The sequence below is a fragment of the Gossypium arboreum genome, chromosome 7 (genome assembly GCF_025698485.1).
Source record: "Gossypium arboreum isolate Shixiya-1 chromosome 7, ASM2569848v2, whole genome shotgun sequence".
Classification (NCBI taxonomy): Eukaryota; Viridiplantae; Streptophyta; class Magnoliopsida; order Malvales; family Malvaceae; genus Gossypium; species Gossypium arboreum.
The window spans coordinates 75,489,926-75,495,925 of record NC_069076.1 but is presented as its reverse complement, the minus strand read 5'-3'; positions in this window follow the sequence as shown (position 1 = coordinate 75,495,925).

Here is a 6,000-nt window from a genome sequence, read left to right as displayed (position 1 = left end):
CATCAAGACAAAACAACGTAATCATGTTTTAATGACCCACAAGTCTAGCTTATATATTTACATGCATTTACACATAACATTTTCATGTATTAATCATTGGTTGATCTTTAGTCTTTGAGTTACTTTTACTTTATTTTTGGTGCCTTAGAGAATTTTTATCAAGAATTCTCACTATTCAAGAGTTAGGCTAACTTAGACGGATTTGAAACCAAAAAATCATCTCAGATCGCGCGGATTGCGAGACTAAAGTTCTAACCTTGACACTAGACTATAAATAAATTTTTAATTCAAACTCAATTTTTTTTTAATTTAAATTGATACTTAAACTTTCATTTTGTCATGCACTTTGGTACTTCATTGATTCCTATTACAAAAAAATTACATAAACCAATGAAATGCTACCATGTGAAAAAAAGTCAAATTTTCTTAGAATTCTAAACAAAATCTTTAAAATTAAAAAAACATAAAATTCAGAAAAAATAAAAAAAATATAATTTTTTTGAATATATATGTAATTCTAAAAAGCTAAATGTAACACCCCTTACCCGTATCCGAAGCCGGGACAGGGTACGAGGCATTACTGGACACATACACGAACATTCATGCAAAATCGGCTACAAAATATTTTTATTGAAATCAAATTTCAATCATACACAAGCATAATATCCCTTATATGGGCCTATGAGACCCAAAACATGCATTGGGAATGGTTCAAGATCGAATCGGAAACTTTGGAAAATTCTCTTTAGTACTGAATCACATACCCGTGTGAAATGGGGAACACTCCCATGTGCTCTTGACACACTAGTGTCCTTAGGTCGCTCTCTGATTATGATATCAGCACCAAAATAAGGTCACACGGCACACGGCCGTTGGGCCAGACCGTGTGGTCAAATAAAAATTAAATGATTTTTCATAAAATGGTGCAAGCTTCGCACGGCTAGAGTACATGCCTATGTGGGTAGGCCGTGTCTCTCACACGGCCAAGACACACACCTGTGTCTTACCCCGTGTGTTTACTACTGGGCATTTTGACTTGTAAAACTAAGGTGCAGGGGAGACACGGCCAAACGACACACCCATGGGGCAGACCGTGTGTTATACACAGCTTAAACACATGCCCATGTGTCTACTCGTGTGGACAATTGGCTATTCCAAGCGAATTGCCACCCTCCTTTGAACATGATCAATCATAGTTTCAAAGGCTTACAACATGGCTTGATTTTCGCTCAAAATGTGGTTAATATATATGACCATATAGAGTTCACTTAGCACATATTCAGTTTAGAAAGTGACTTAAGCCATTCCACACAAATTCCATAACAAGTCTTTAACAATAACCTACACTTCTCATTTATACCATTTTATCAAGATTGTGGCCATACCTATTGATTATAATTCTTTCTCTAAACATGAATGACAATCATCACTCTAGTCAACACAAGTAACCATCATGCATAACATGAGTGTAACTCAATTCACACATGCATAATTAATTAGAGTTACAACCCAATAATCACATATTAGCCATATCACATGGCTATATACAAAATAAATTATCAACCATCAAAAGCCATCACACTTGACCAAATTAATGACACGTATGACAAAAGATAAGTTACCCTATACATGTCATTATATCAAAATGAATATTTCTTTTATACCCAAAATGAGATTGTTGATAGTGTGATCAAAGCTCCAACTGTCCGCCAACCTTCATGAGTCTGCAAGTCCTATAAGACAGGGAAAAGTAAACCGGGGTAAGCATTACATGCTTAGTAAGTTCATATAACGGAAAGTAACTTACCGATCATTTTAAACACATAATTTCAATAATTCATACTATCCGTCAATTATAGATAATGTTCCCTAAACACATGCACTCAATTAACAAGTTAGTAACAAATATTCCAAGATACATAAATAAGCTCATTATATCATGTACGTATTCTATTTCACGTTTCTCATGTCTTATATATATACATTTTATCCATTGAATTATTGAATTTCCAATGGATATTTCATCACGTAGCACACTCTAGGTGTATTATTTCATTATCCGTCAATTCATATTCAGTAGTACCTTTTTGGTACACTCTCGAGCCATATATCCTATAGCAGAATTACCAATCTAGGCTAAATTCTAGCTGTACCATATACTCTAAGGGTTTTTTCAGATTACCAATTCAGGCTGAATCCTTTGTATGACAAAGAATCCCCTATAGAGCTAAATTTGGATTACCAGTCCAGGCTAAATCCAGTCAATTAAGATTACACATTCGGGCTAAATCCTTTCCATAATGAGATCAATGGATTACCTGTCCAGGATAAATCCTTTCTACAATACATGTAGGATCCCATTTCACATAAAAGATAACCTATCCATCGGAATTCAGTATTCAAACGGATTACAACCCTTTCTCAATAATTTCTGAGCTTATGGACATTTTCTCACAACTCAATATTTTTAAATTACACATTCAATTCAACTTAACAAATAAAATCAACATATTTATATATCCAATTAAGTTACATGAACTTACCTGGATGATGATTCGGGTTTGAATTCTGACTATTCCAAAACCTTTTGTTCTCCACGGTTTACTTCCGGGATTGGTATTTATGTGTCTATATAAGCAAATTAAATTATTAATTCATCACATTTCTCAATTTCAGCCCGTAAACTTACTCTATGGAAAAATTACCCTTTTACCCCTAACTTTGCACATTTTTATATTTTGGTACCTAGGTTCGTAAAATGAAATGCATGCATTTTCTTGGTTACCCAAGCCTAGCCAAACTTATACCATGCTCATATCAGAACACATTTTCCTTTATTTCACATTTTTACTGTAACACCCCTTACCCGTACCCAAGACAGGAACCAGGCACGAGGCTTTACCAGACACGTACTCGAACCTTTTTGACTACCCGTGTGTCTACCCGTGTGGACCTTGTTAGGCTATTTTCCAAGCCTTTGGTCACCCTCTATCAACCCCATACTTTTATAGGTTCCCATAATACATAACAAGGCCTAATTATACATATTGAGTGACCTTGATAAACCTCATTGCATGTAAACCTCATCTCATTGGTTTAATACATGATAGGTTATTCCCTTTGTATGAAGGATTTCTATGGCTTAAAATACTTTTAAGATTGGCTCATTATTATTACTCATTGCCAATTATGACCTAGTCATCCCATGGAATTTAGTCACATTACATGTATGGAAATGTAGTAGGCCATATTTCATCCTCACTAGCACAATTGAACATAAACATGCACAAATTTGTATGTCATAACCTATATTAAAATGAGTCAATTCCCATGGCCATATACAAGTGAACATGTATACCTTTACAAGCCTTCATATTCGCAAATCAAATGACACATATAAAAAAAATAAACAAAAGCCCTATACATGCCATTGATCAAAATAAAATTACCTATATACCAAAGCTGGACAAGATGATAGTGTGTTGAATCTCCAATCGTTTTCCAATCTTTACGAGTCCTCGAGCTCTGTAAGACAGGGAAAAAAGAGGGGTAAGCATTTACGTGCTTAATAAGCCCAAATAACTGGAAAGTAAACTTACTAATTAATTAGCATGCAACCATATTATGCAATAAGACCAACAAGCATGGAATGGTTTCCCTATAATATACACTCAATCAACAAGATAGTCACATAGCATTGCACCATGTAACTTGTCTAAGATGAGCTTATCATTCAACGTTTTCATTTTTATATCTCATGTTAATCACGTTGACTTTCCTGGAAATCTTGATGAATTACCCATTTACCGTCAAGTCATAAGAGCGATCATCTCATGTACGCACTCCCGCGAACCTCGCATCTTATGGCGGGATTACTAGTCCAGGCTAAATCCCTGTAATATCAACTCATAAGGTGATGTCGGGATTACCAGTCTAGGCTAAATCCCTTATAACGACAAACACCCTTAGTGAGCTCTGATCTGAATTACCAATCCAGGCTAAATTTAGACCTTAATCGGATTACCCGTCCGGGCTAAATCCACAATTCACACATATTCTTCAAGAGGCTCGATCACTCAAGGAACACCCGTCCGGGCTAGATCCTTTTATATTTAAGATCAAAGGATTACCCGTCCGGGCTAAATCCTTTCTGTAACACATGCAGGATCTCAAGTCACATGTAAATCATGGTTTATCCATCGTTCTTCCTTTTTAACTTCAACCGGGACATTTATTATCATATCATTATTATTAACACATTTCAAGGATTTTCATGCCATCATTATAACCAATTATCACACATTCAAAAAGCATGCAATTAGACATATTAATAGTTTACTTAAAGTTATTCGAACTTACCTGGTATTCGTTTCGGTTTCGTGTTTCAATTATTCTGAAACCTTTCGTTTTCCTCGATCGACCTTCAAAATTTGTTCCTTAAGGTCTATAACAATAAAAATGAATCATTAATACCTCACATTATTCCTTTCGAGTCTAAATTTCACCCCCGGACAAAATGACCGTTTTGGCCCTAACCTTTCACATTTTTACTATTTAGTCCTTAGGCTCATATAATGAAATGCATGCAATTTCCACCTTACCCAAGCGTAGCCGAATGTTTTTCCCTTTTATGGCAGCCCACATTTTTCCATTATTTCACATTTCTACCACACATTTTACACCTTTTGCAAAAAGGTCCTTTTAGGGGTTTTTCATGAAAATCACCTAGGAAAAGATGTTTAACACACATCCAACTTTCATATTCCTCCATAAAACATCAAAGAATAAACATGTCACATATGGGTCACTTTGTAAACATGAACCCTAACTTAAAATATGGGTAGAAATGGAGAGAGTAAGCTACCGGGATTTCAAAAATACGAAGAACATTAAAAACGGGGCTTGGGAGCACTTACTTTTGAGCTTGAAAATGTTGAAAACCCTAGCTATAGAGGGCTTGAGAATTTTGGCCAGATGAGGGAGAAGAATGGTTGATTTTTTCCTTCATTTTCCCATTTTATTTCATTAATTAGCCAAATAACCAAAATGCCCTTAAGCCCTTTCTTTAAAATTTCATCCATACATGCCCATTTTTGTCCAAAAACATAGAAATTGGGCAAATTGCTCTTTAAGACCTTCTAATTAATAATCTAAAGCAATTTCATACAAATTCCTTCTAGAATCCAAGTTTTTCAATTTATTCGATTTGGTCCTTATTTTCCATTGGACACCTTACTCATAAATTTTTTTCATGAAACTTTAACACATACATATTCTCATATTCTAAACCTCATAATAATTATAAAATAAATATTTCAACGTTGGATTCATGGTATCGAAACCACTGTTCCGACTAGGCCCTATTTCAGGATGTTACATTTACTACTCATTTATACACTTTTTCTAAAGAAGCCCTTTTTAACTGTTTTCACTAGAAACCACTTAGTAACACATCAAACATTCATATTCCTCCATAAAAATCAAGATACAAACATGTCACACATGGGTCAAATTACATATATGAACCCTAGCTCAAAATATGGCTAGAAATGGATAGATCATGCTTAAAGGACTTAAAAACGCAAAGAACATTAAAAACGAGGCTAGGGAGCACTTAAAATCAAGCTTGGAATATTGAAAACCCTAGCTATAGAACCCCTTAATTTTCAGCACACTATGAGGAAGATGGACAACATTTTTGCTTGATTTTTCCCTTTTTATTCTTTAATTAACCAAATGACCAAAACGCTCTTTTTACTAAACTTTGAACTTTTATCCATGCATGTCAAAATTTTAGAACTTGGTCAAATTGCTATCCAAGGGACTCTAATTAATAATCCAACTCAATTTCATGCTAAGGGCTTCTAGAACTCAAGTTTTGCAACTTATTCAATTTAGTCCCTACAATCAAACTGGGTATCTTAGGCATAGTATTTCCTCATGAAATTTTCACACAATCATGCATCCACATCCTAGACCTTATAATAATCATAAAAGAAT